Here is a 12,926-nt window from a genome sequence, read left to right on the forward strand (position 1 = left end):
AGGGACTTCAATATGCTGTGATAGGCAAGTTTACGTATGGGTTGCCTGAACTACAATTTCTACGTGATAATTTGGCTAAACAATGTGAGTTAAAGGCGGAAGCAACTATAGGATTTCTGTGCAATAGACATATTTTGATTAGATGTACATTGTTTGGAGATTATGTTAATCTATTATCCAAGCCAAGTTTTTGGATTAAAGAACCTCAATTGTATCATCCCATGCGCACATTGAAGTGGGATCCTTGGTTTGATCCTGAGGAAGAGAATTCAATTGCCATTGCATGGATATCGTTTCTAACCTTAGCACCTAACTACTATGGAATGTCTCAGTTATTTTCTATGGCATCATCTGTGGGGAAGCCATTAATGTTGGATTTGGCTACAAGGAACAAGACTAGGCCAAGCTGTGCAAGGGTAAAAGTGGAGGTAGACTTGTTGGCTACTCATCCTAAGAGGGTTCAATTGCAAGCTGTTAATATAAAGACTGGTGTTGTGAAATCTAAATGGGTGAAAATTAACTATGATTTTATGCCTAAGTATTGCAAGAATTGCAAGTTACAAGGTCATGATGAGAAAACTTGTTGGAAGATTCACCTAGAGTTATTACCAGAAAAGGAAGAAGGAGATGATGAAGTTGAAGAAAGTGGCATCAAAGTGCAGGAAATTCAGGATACAAATAAAGATAAAGAGGTAGGTGAGAAGAATAAAAATGTGCAGGAGCCAAACCCTAGCCATGCAAATCATGCAAACCCTAGGCATGCAAGACCTAATCATAGATATAAGCATGTGATCAAGGTGCTACCTAGTGGTAAAATTGTTGGTGATATTAATGACCTATATAGAGGAAAGAATAAAAAAAGGCATGATGTGAATGAAGGAAATAAGGAGCAAGATCAAGCAGCAGCTACTAAAACTAATGGAAAACAGGTGCTAAACTTAGAAGGTATTATGGCTAAAGATGTGGAAACTAGCAACAAGTTTGCAGCATTGGAAGATGGTGAGATTAGAGAGGAAGAAGAGGTAATTAAGGTGGTCAATGTGGAGGTTGATGTAGACAAACAAATGGTATTAGCAGATGGGACAAAGCATGATAATTTGGTGCAAAGTAGTAATGCAGTTCAATCTATAGATCAACAGGTAGAAGCAAATGCTAAGCAATGTAATGGTGGACAAATGAAGAAGGGAGTGAATAAGATAAATTAGACTTCTGTACAGCAATTATCACCTTTGATTGCTTTAACAACTAAGGAGTTTGATGAGGTACTTAATCAGGCTATAAAACCTCTCAATGTCAAGGCACCAACTTATACTCCAGCAAAAAAGAGTAGATCACCTATCAAGACACAACAATGGGTAGAAGCTGCTAAGCCTATGGTGGTTTATCAAACTGGTGTAACTGTGCCATGTACATATAACAATAGTGGAGAAAAGAAGGTGTGGAGTGATGAGAAAGAGGATGCTGTGCTATCAGATGACAAAATTGCTAAGAAGAGCCCTTCTATTGCATCCATTACTTTATCTCAGGAAATAAATCAGATGTTTGAAAAGGTGATAGATAATGAAGAATTGGTAAACTCTTTACCTTCAGCATTAGGTACAGATGATACATCAAAAGAGAAAGCTATTGAAAATAGAGTTGCAGATGGGATGGTTACTCCTAATGAAGTGCCAGCTAGTCATGTAGTTCAAAAGGATAATCAGGAAGATTCTAAGAAGCATAACAAACTTCCTGATAAAAGACAAGTTGGATCAGATGGTAAATTGATGTAGAACAAACAACAAGTGGTGCAGCATGAAGCTGGTTTATCTAAAAAGAATCAAATTCAAGTTGCATACTCACAAAATGATAAATGAGGACTTCAGGTGGCTGTACTAAGTATTTGAGTTGAGGAAGGGAAAATTGATCTTGATGAGGAATCCACAACTCAGAATTTCATGAATGCAGCAAGGCAAGGTGATCTATCACCTAAAAAAGTTGCAAAGGTGATTGGTAAAGGAAGGAAGAAGGCTGGAAAGGAAAATACTGCATCTCAGTTTCCTGGGGTGAGTACAAGGAGAACTATATCTAAATCCAATTATTAGTGGTCATGAATGCACTAATTTGGAATATAAGGTCAGTAATTACTAAAAAAAACCTTTAGGAGGCTTTTGACAATGCATAACAAACATCATTTTTTCCTTATCGGCTTGATGGAACCTTCCCAACAAGCTTATATAATGGAATCATATAGGAGAAGACTTGGTCTTGAAACTGCTATTGAAAATATCTCTGGCAAGCTATAGGCTTTTGTAGATGAAGAGTATCAGGTTGCTGTTCTTATTTATAGTGTACAACAGCTTACTTTGAGGCTATTCAACTGGAATCTTGACATTGAGTTGGTGGTTACACTTGTATATGCAAAGTGTGACAAGAATGATAGAATAGAGTTGTGGGACTCATTGACTTATTTGGCTTTTGATATGACAACTCCATGGCTTATGGGATGTGACTTCAATGTAGTGGTTGATGAGAAGGAGAAGTATGGTGTCTTGCCAGTATCACTAGCTGAGGTTGAGTATTTTAGGTGTTGCATTCAGAGTTTCAATTTGACAGATTTAGGTTATAAAAGATGTATTTTTACATGGTGGAATGGGAGAGGTGGGGATGATTGTATTTTTAAGAGGCAGTTTTGAATTGCAAGAAACATATCCAGGTTTGGAGGTGAGTCACTTGATCAAGAATGGATCAGATCATTCTCCCATGCTCCTTGATTTTAATAGAGAAGTGCCACAATTTAGAAAATCATTCAAATTTCTGAATTTCTGGACCAAACATGAATCTTTCATAGACATGATTAAGGCAAATTGGAATATTGAAGTTGAAAGCAATTCTTTTTGGAGATTTAATACAAGACTGAAGAATATGAGAAAGGTTTTGTCTGCATGGAGTAGATAAACTTACGGAGATTTTTTTCAGAAGGTGAAAAACATGGAAGAGGTAGTTAAAGCTCATTAGGTTATGTTTGAGGCAAATCCTTCCTTTGTTCATAGGGAAAAGCTCATGAAAGTCAATGCTGAGTACACACAGGTTTTGGCAGTTGAAGAAGAATACTGGAAACAAAAGTCAGGTATATCATGGTTTCAGGACGGGGACAAAAATTCCAAATTTTTTCATGCTCATGTAAATGGTAGAAGGAAGGTGCTTCAACTCAGAAGAATTCAAGATGTTAATGTGGTCTGGTTGGAAAATGATAAAGAAATTGCTGCTGAGGCTGTTAGATTCTATCAGGATCAATTCCATGAGGATACGCATTCAACATCATTTGATATCCTACAACATGTTGATTCCATGATAACAACAAATCAAAACCAGATGTTAGTCAAAATGGCATGCAAACAAGAAGTAAAAGAAGCTGTATTTGGCCTGAATCCTATAAGTGCTGGAGGTCCTAATGGTTATACAGGTTTGTTTTTCCAAACCTATTGGGATGTGGTAGTTGAAGACATATTCAGGATGGTGCTTTCTTTTTTTCAAGGCAAAGAACTACCATGGTATGTGACTCACACCAACCTGGTATTGTTGCCCAAGAAAAAAGATGTGCAGACTTTTGGTGATATGAGGCCAATCAGCCTTAGTAACTTCATCAACAAGGTGTTTTCAAAAGTGGTTCATAACAGGGTTGCCACCCTACTACCTAACTTGATATCTCCAAATCAATCAGGTTTTGTAAAAGGAAGAAGTATAGTTGAGAACATTCTATTTTCTATTGGCTCAGGAGATTATCACAGATATGAGTATGCGAACTAAAAGAAGTAACAAGCAGTTTGTGCCTAATGTAGTAATGAAGTTGGACATGACAAAAGCCTATGATAGGCTGTCATGGGGCTTTTTGACTGTTGTACTGAGGAAAATGGGATATGCTGAGAAATTCATTGGACACATTTGGGAGTTGGTTGCCAACAATTGGTATTCTGTATTGATCAATGGACAACCACATGGATTTTTCCACTCTAGTAGGGGGGTTAAACAAGGTGATCCTTTATCACCTACCTTGTTCATTCTAGCTGCAGAAGTTCTTTCCAAGGCTTTGAATTCATTGCATCATGATCATGGTTTTTGTGGATTTGGTTTGTCAAAGTGGAGCCCAAGGATAAATCACTTATGCTATGCAGATGATACTATTATATTTGCATCAGCTTGTGAGATATCCTTGAGAATGATTACGAAGGTACTGGTTGATTATGAGACTGCATCAGGACAACTAATTAATAGAGGTAAAAGTGATGTGTACTTGCATGACAGAGTTGATGAATCATGGTTTGTGAGGGTGGAATGGATAACTGGTATTAATAGGCAAGCTTTTCCTATTATATATCTTGGTTGTCCTATATATTATAGCAAGGCTAAGATGTCATTCTATTCAGAACTTCTTAAAAGAATAAGGGACAAGATGCAAGGATGGAAAGGGAGAATGCTCTCTTTTGGTGGTAAAGCAATCCTGTTGAAACATGTATTGCAGGCTATGCCCATGCACTTACTGTTTGCCATATATACTCCATTTTTTGTGGTTGAAAAACCTACATAAGATCTTTGCTCAATTCTTTTGGAGCAATTCTGAGGGTGAAAGAAGAAGGCATTGGACTAAATGGCACAGAGTTTGTTTACCTCAAGATGAAGGTGGCCTTGGTTTTACATCCTTGTATGACATGTCATTGGCATTATTTGCCAAGCTGTGATGGAACTTCAGAAAGAAGCCATCATTATGGAGTGCATATATGGGAAACAAATATCTCAAGAAGAATAATCAGGTGCTAGTAACTATGGAAACAAGACTCATTGGTGTGGAGGAAAATGCTTGAAGCTAGAGACACATGGATCAGCACATATGGTGGCAATTGAGAATGGGTTCCTCATTATTTTGGTTTGACAATTGGACTGGAGCAGGGCCATTATATTTTCTAACCTCACCTGATTTTTATTGCAATGAAGATATTCAGAATGTGAGTGATGTGGTTGTTCAAGGAAGATGGGGTGAAGCTGCATGAAATCACTTACCTGAGGAACTAGCAGATTTTGTCATTAATGACATTAAACCACCTGTTAGAGAGGGTGTACTGAATACACCTTGGTGGATGCTAGAGTCAAATGGAGAATTCATAGTTAAATCTGCATGGGATCTTGTGAGGAGTAAGGGTCAGAAGAAGGAGGTGTATAACAAAATATGGGTCAAGGGGTTGCCCTTCAAGATTGCTTTTACCATGTGGAGAGTTTTGCATCTAAAAGTACCATTGGATGATGTGGTGAAGAGTTGGGGTTACAATCTCCCTTCAAATTGTTTATGTTGTCCTGCTGATCCTAAAGAAGAGACTGTTCCACATATATTCTTAAGGTTTGAGATTGCCCAAACTCTTTGGACTTATTTTTCACATGCTGCAGGTCTGAACATTGCAGGAATGCAACTGCATCAAGTCATTATGACATGGTGGACTACAGATATTATATCAAGGATGAAACAGCTGTACTACAGATATTATATCAAGGATGAAACAGCTGTACTACAGATATTATATCAAGGATGAAACAACTGTACTATGCAATGCCTTCTATCATTATTTGGAAGCTATGGAAGAAAAAAAAATAGAGACAAACACAAGAACAAGGTATCAAATGCAAGGGTGTTGTATCAAGCATCAGCTGACATTCAGAAGTTAGTGAAAATTAGGAAACCTGGCATTAAGAATGTGCCACTTTAGTTGCCAGATATTCTCAGAATTTTGGAGCAATTTAAGCCAAAACTTCAGGTCACTCAGGTTTGGTGGACACTGCCTCATGAAGGGTGGTGGAAATGTAACTCTGATGGTGCAACCAGGGGCAATCCTGGTAGAAGTAGCTATGCTTTTTGTGTTAGAGATAGTCTAGGTGACTTGGTGTATGCTAGAGCAAAGGAAATAGGAGAGGCTACTAACACAGAATCTGAAGCCATAGCACTATTGGAAGCTGCTAAATTCTGACTTTCCAAGCATATGTATTCCTTTATATTGGAAACAGACTCAATGATGATGAAGAAGATAGTGGTAGAAGAATTTCTAGAGATTATAGACAATGCTGAAGTTGAAGTTCTGCATCTAATGAGGGAAGGCAATCAGGTTGCAGATCATCTAGCCAATGTTGCTCTTGATTTTGGTGAGGTGACAGCTAATGGATTTGCAGAACTTGACACAAAGGGGAGGAAGATTCTTAATAGTGATAAGTTGCTATGCCCCTACTTAAGGATCAGAACAAAAAGGAGGTACTGAGGAGTATGGAGGCTGGTGTGGTGAAATAGAGATCTGGTGGTCATTATACTCAAATCCACATGGAAGAGAGTATAAGGACATTTTTTTCTACTAACCTTGTGTTATATTTTGCAAGTTACAAGTTCATTTGGAGGCTGCATTTATGGGACATAGTCTGCACCAAGATCACAACATATACAGACTAGTTGTGTATCATTGATCCTAGCCAGAGAGGAGATGATACATGCTTGTTTTCACCTATTTTATTGATCCTATGGGCACAGGAAATGATATTGAGATAGTCAAATTGTTGCACCTCAAAAGGAAATGCAAAGTTATTCAAAGAAGTGCAGGTCATCAACAATTATCAGGTGTCTTTGCTAGACTGTGGTACATCATGCAAGATCTGTATGTTGACAGGATTTTATGCAGTGGTATTAGCACCTTGTGCTCAATCTGCAGAGAATTTGTTAATATGTGGATCTTGTAGTGATAAGTATAAAAGAGACACATCATTCAGGAACACAAAGTTAGAGGTGGAAAGACTGATGGGACACCATATTAATTGTGTAATAAGCAGCCATCAGATAGACTGCAGTGTACTTCATGTATGCTGTGGTATATCAGCTGCATATTGCATGGTTTTTCATCCCATTTTGATTCTCATGTCATATACAAGGTTCAGAAATGAAGAGTGGCCTATATTCAGGATCTCCCAAGCAGATATACTAGAATATACCACGGATATACACCATGCAGTTTTGATATACACAAGGCATATAGGGAGGACAAGGCTGCATGAGTTTTAGTCTAGTCTTATTTATATCTTTGGCATTAGATAGTAGCATGTTGGGTCTGTTTACCCCTAGGATGTCTATTATTTTAATTTCTTGAATTTTAAGCCATTTTGGCCACAATTGTAAAGACTTATGCTTGTGTTTTTGAAAATTTAAATAAAATAGCCCTAGGCCCCAAAGCCTAGTGGAATTGCTTCAAAAAGAAAAAAAAAAAAAAGAAAAAGAAGAAGAAAAAAGAGATAATTACCTACAAGAGCTGCAATAGGTAAAAAAGTGTAAATAAAGAAAATAGTCAAATTACCCTCTAACTATCATTTATAGTTTAGATTTACCCTTCGTTAGAGTTTTGGTTCATATTTATCCCTCCCGTTAAGAAACTTGTTACATTTGCCGTTATCACTAACAAATTGCTGACTAAGAGCCCTTATCTATCCAGATGGACGCCATATATATATCTAATTTTTCTTTTATTTTAAGTCATACCAATTGAAATTTGCCATGTAATTTTCTTTTTTTTTATAAAAAAATACAATATCTAATCTTCTTCTCCATCAAACCATCACTTCCCCTTCTTCTTCTCCGCCACCATCCACCACCATCCACCGCCTCCACAGTCGTCCACCACGGTCGGTTAATTTACTAAAATGTAACCCATAACTTCCCCCAATTTTTACCCAAACCCATTACTTCTTCGTCTAGCTCCCACCCAGCCAGCTCCTCACCCTTCATTCCTTCTACAAACCCACCAGCTACCGCAACCATTGCTTATCCACCTCTCTCACACACTCACTCGCCATAGCTGCTGGTCCCAGTTGAAAGAGAAATGTCACTTCCCATCCATTCTCTTCCTTTTAGGATTGAAGCCCACAGAACTGAGGAGAAACAAAAGAATAAAAACACAGAATAAATTGAAATGAAGAGAATGAAAATCTGGACAAAACTGTGTCTACTATGATGGGGTGTTCTGGAGTGGAAGGGGTTGGATGGGGGTTAAAATATGAACCAAAACTCTAACAATGGATAAATCTAAACTATAGACGATAGTTGGAGGGCAAATTTGATCATTTTTTCGGATAAATAATTTTAGAAGTATGAAAATAAGGAGGGTATGAAAGAGTAATTTTTTGTGTGCAATTGCCACTTGCGTTCTTTTCTAAAAAATTCACACAAAGTTAGGACTCCATATGTCAATATACCAAGGCTCACGTCTAATGGACTTAAAAAAAAAAGAACGAAGGTAAAAAATTGAAATAGTAGTAACACACACACACATATTAGAAATGAATAAGTCATGGACGAACACAACAATAGGTATTTGCAGTCTATTCAACATAAATTGTATTGTGTGGGTTCACTTCATTTAACAAGTATTACTACTTGGTTTGCCACCTATTCTCTGTACGCGAGTATTCCACTTTTACGTTATCATATTTCTTTACTTCTACACTACGTTTGTACAATCGAGAAGTTACTATTCTCATCCATCTTCTTCCTTCCCATTCGCTTCTCTCTCTGGTCATTTTTTCTTGCAATTCTTCATTTTTCGATTGTGCTTATTTGTTGGTAATTAGAATTTGGATCTTCACTCATCAAAGTTTCACACACACACACCACACTAAGGAGCAAGTGGCTCGTGCATATTGAAGTTAGAAATTCCATTTTCATTTTGTGAGAGGTGTTTTAGAGCTGTTGTTAAATAATATAGGAATGCGCAATATCTGAATAAGAAAATTCAACAGCTGCTCAACAATAGTGTAACTCTTTTGAGCTATAAAAAATGCAGTAGCTGTGTAACATAGTACAACATCACAGTGTGATATCTGTTCATATAAAAATGTAGCAACATACACATCATGGTGCAATATTCAAGTGTAGCAGCAGAGCATTCAAAGTGAAACATCTGAACATTCTAAGTTCTGCATCTGCTCAGCAGGTACAACACCATCCTGAACATTTAAAAGTGCAGCAGCAGTTCATCAAAATGCAACAATCAGCCCATATCAAATGTAGCCATAATTTTCTTTTAAAGTGTAGCCATTGTTCATCAAGTATAGCAGCTCAAGAGTAGTATCTGTTTGTCCTCAAATGTGCGTTTGTTTTGCCTCAAGTATGGCAACAGTCCACATCAAAGTGAACCAAGATCACTCAATATTTTGGAACTCCCCTCAGATCATGTAAAAGAAACAAAAGGGTAAAAGAATTAGTGTCAAGAAAGAAATGGTATTACTATTTTTTTGTTTTTTCTGTAATGAAAATGAACATTGGCTTAACCCAAGTTACCCAACTATAGAAGCTAGAGAATTGTCTAGGTTCATATAAGGAGACAATAGTTCATCCCTCAACCAACATAGTACATTTAACTACCTTGCTTATTTGAAACTAGAAAATTTGGAGTATGAACCAATATGTTATAGAGCCTACAACAACTATATTGAGTCTAGCCGTTGTACAGCAAAGAAAATGAACCTTGAATTTCTTTATAATGTCCAAGAGCATATAAGGAGATCATTGAGTTATTTCCTCAACTAATATTGCAAACTTAACATTTCTCTATGCCATCCCCATTTCTCAAACCAAAAAGCAAGACAATAGAAGTTGTCAAGGAAAAAGAAATGAGGTTACAATCATCTTTTAGAGATAAAATCGAAGAAGTGTATGTAACATGAAATGGAACTCCTATATAATATAGTACCATTAGAAAAACATTTAGACCTTACAATCCGTTAATTCTTAAGAACTTGCATCTAAAACTCAATCTTTTAGCAACAGGGACTGGTTTATTTCTAAATCTGATCATATTATCTCAATCAACTATCAGTTATTTAATTATGCGGTCCTATCAGACTTCTATAAATATAAGCCTAACACTCTTATTTTATATTCAGAGATAGGAATTCATTCATATATTCTACTATTTTTCTTTTTCGGTGTAGCTAAATATGAATATCAATACAAATCTGAAGGGGTTAGGACAGCTAGCAATCTCAATCCAAGTGCGAAGAGAGACTTTATAGAAAAAAGATTAGAATCATTATGTAAGCAAGCAAATGAGTTATCTATTTTATGTGGTACATGTCACGACCCAACCGGAGGGCCATGACGGGTACCCGGAGCTATCCTACCGAGCACCACCTAACGTGCTTCTTATAATCGTATCTTGGTGGACCACCTGGCTAACTCACAGTATCATAATCTGTACGGGCATGAGTTCTCAAATAATAGCTCATCTATATGGTTATCATCAACTATGCCCATATATATATATATAAACAAGCCAACAAGTCTACAAAAGTGATATACAAAATATGCACCGATAAGGTTGTGAGACATCTAAATATACACATCTATCTACGAGCCTGTAAATAGAGTACAAGAGATCATAAGGATGGGATAGGACCCCGCCATGCCCAAATATGCACACAAAAGGGTAATACCAATAGACTGCAGCTCCAAAGTAAGTGGAGCGCTCCTGAGACTCCGCTGATGAATCACCTAGGGTCTAGTCCGTTTCCCTGCCTACCTGCGGGCATGAACGCAACGTCCACAAATAAAAGGACGTCAGTACGAATAATGTATTGAGTATCTAAGGCATGAATAACAACATAATAAAGATATAAGGAGCAGGAGATAAAATAGATAACCTATACATCTGATTGCCTCTTAAGGCGGATATCATACGTGCTTAGCTTTTTATTTCAAAACCACATCTTATACATACATACATACATATATATATAGTATACTGCCTGGCCATATAGGCGCGGTGTTATACTGCGCGTCCATGCAGGTGCGGTGTTATACTGCCCGACCATGCAGGCGCGGTGTTATAGTGCGTGGCCATACAGGCGCGGTATTATACTGCGCGGCCATGCAGGCGCGGTGTTATACTGCCCGGCAATGTAGGTACGGTGTTATAATTATTATCGTGCGTCTGGGCATCCCGCGTCTGGGATGATATTATAAGCTGCCCACTGCAGTGATGTGTACATCTATGTGTCTGCCCGGCTGCCTATAGGGCGGCGTGATGTAAAAAAAAATACATACATATATATATGTATAAAGCATGCATGAGAGCCCAATGAAACATTACTACTCTATCGGAGTGACGTAAGGTCGATAAACCTCCGATTTCTATTATGGAATCATCATCATCGCGATATCTCACCTTGAAAGCACAATTATTATAAAATGAGATCAACAACAATGAGAAAATTCAATAATCATGTGACAAGCTCAATAGTATCATGAGAACATCAAGGACTTTGAGCTTTGGCATCTCTAGAATTGAAACCATCATCATAATCGTTGTCATTATCATCACAAAGAACATTGTCAATAATATCATGAGAGTTATGAAAATTATGAGCTTCTAATATCTCTAGGAATAGGAATATTGCGGATATCATGTATAGGTTCACAACTAGGGAATCATGCCTTTTGCAAGAAAGGGTTAGCCTTACATACCTTTACGTCTTCTTAACTACTAAACGTTTTCCTCTAAAGCCCACAAAATCTATATTCAAGAGGATTCATACTAAGGGTAGGTTTTGAAAACACTCTTAAGTTCAATCTAGCATAATTAACAAGCTAATGAAATTTGGGCAGCACTTCTCCTATTTATCAACTTCCACCATATCATAAAATAGCTCCTAGACAACAATAACAACATCCACTATATCATAATCAAGAAGTTATATTCAATTTAATCTCAAATTTATCCGAAATCCCTTTTTAAGTTCATCTCCTAGTCATTTCTTCACTTCAACACTTATGGCTTCTCCACTTTAATTCTTATCCTCTCCAAGAGTTACTAAATCCTTACATCAAATCAATAACATAAATAATAGGAAGAGAATACCTTATAATAGAGGAACTTTACCTTCCTCGACTCCTTTCAAGACCAAGTTTACCACAACTTTGAAGAGAAGCAAGAACAATTTCCTTCCATGGATTATCTTTTGGTTTTGATGTTTGATCTTCTTCCTTGATAATATAGAAAGGTTTAAAACATTGGGGAACCTTCAAGAACTCTCTATAAGTGTGGGATGTTGAAATGAAAATGAGATCTCTTGGGATTTAAAAAGGTGGCAAAGTCGCCCCCCGCTCCAATTTGCGGTGAGTATGCGGCCCAGCATACTGAGTATGCAGCCTCATACTCCATCCACACCATGGGGGTGGTGCTGGGCAGAGATCGCACCCAAAATGAGGAGTTTGCGGTCCAGCATACTGAGTATGCGGCCGCATACTGCCCCAATTCCTCCGGTTTCGCGAAATTGCGTTCTTTGCGATTCGTTTAACCTCCAATCCTTATGGAACCTTCTTGACACTCATATAAAACTTCATTAACCATATAAGGGGACCTATAGCTCCCCTTTAAGGTAATGCTAAGCAATGTATAACTCAAATGCTACACAATCTTCCCAAAACATGACTCAAACTCCAATTTCTCCAACGAACTTACTTCCACCGCTTCTTATGGCTCTGAAGACTTAAGGTATACACTTAAAGTGATAAAATACCCTTCCTAACCTTATAAGGGTTTTCATATCCACTTTAAGATTGCACTCATAATGCAAACGTCATGAAATTTCCAAGGTGTAATAGTATAGAAATCGATCTAATTGTTTTTACTCCTGGAGAAAACAATCCTTATACTTGGCCATCTATAATCAAGGCTAAAGATATATTCAGGGAATATTTAGCTTACCCCAAGGGTAAAAGTTTGAATAAGCTGGTCAACTATGAAAAATACCTTCAATTATCAGTGAACGCTCAAGAAGAATATATTAATAAAATAAAGCAAATGGTTTAGGAGAAGGAAATGGAGAACCTTCAACTAACTTGTTGAGGGAACAAGAGCATTCCATGAACT

The sequence above is a fragment of the Lycium barbarum genome, chromosome 4 (genome assembly GCF_019175385.1).
Source record: "Lycium barbarum isolate Lr01 chromosome 4, ASM1917538v2, whole genome shotgun sequence".
In the NCBI taxonomy this organism is placed as follows: domain Eukaryota; kingdom Viridiplantae; phylum Streptophyta; class Magnoliopsida; order Solanales; family Solanaceae; genus Lycium; species Lycium barbarum.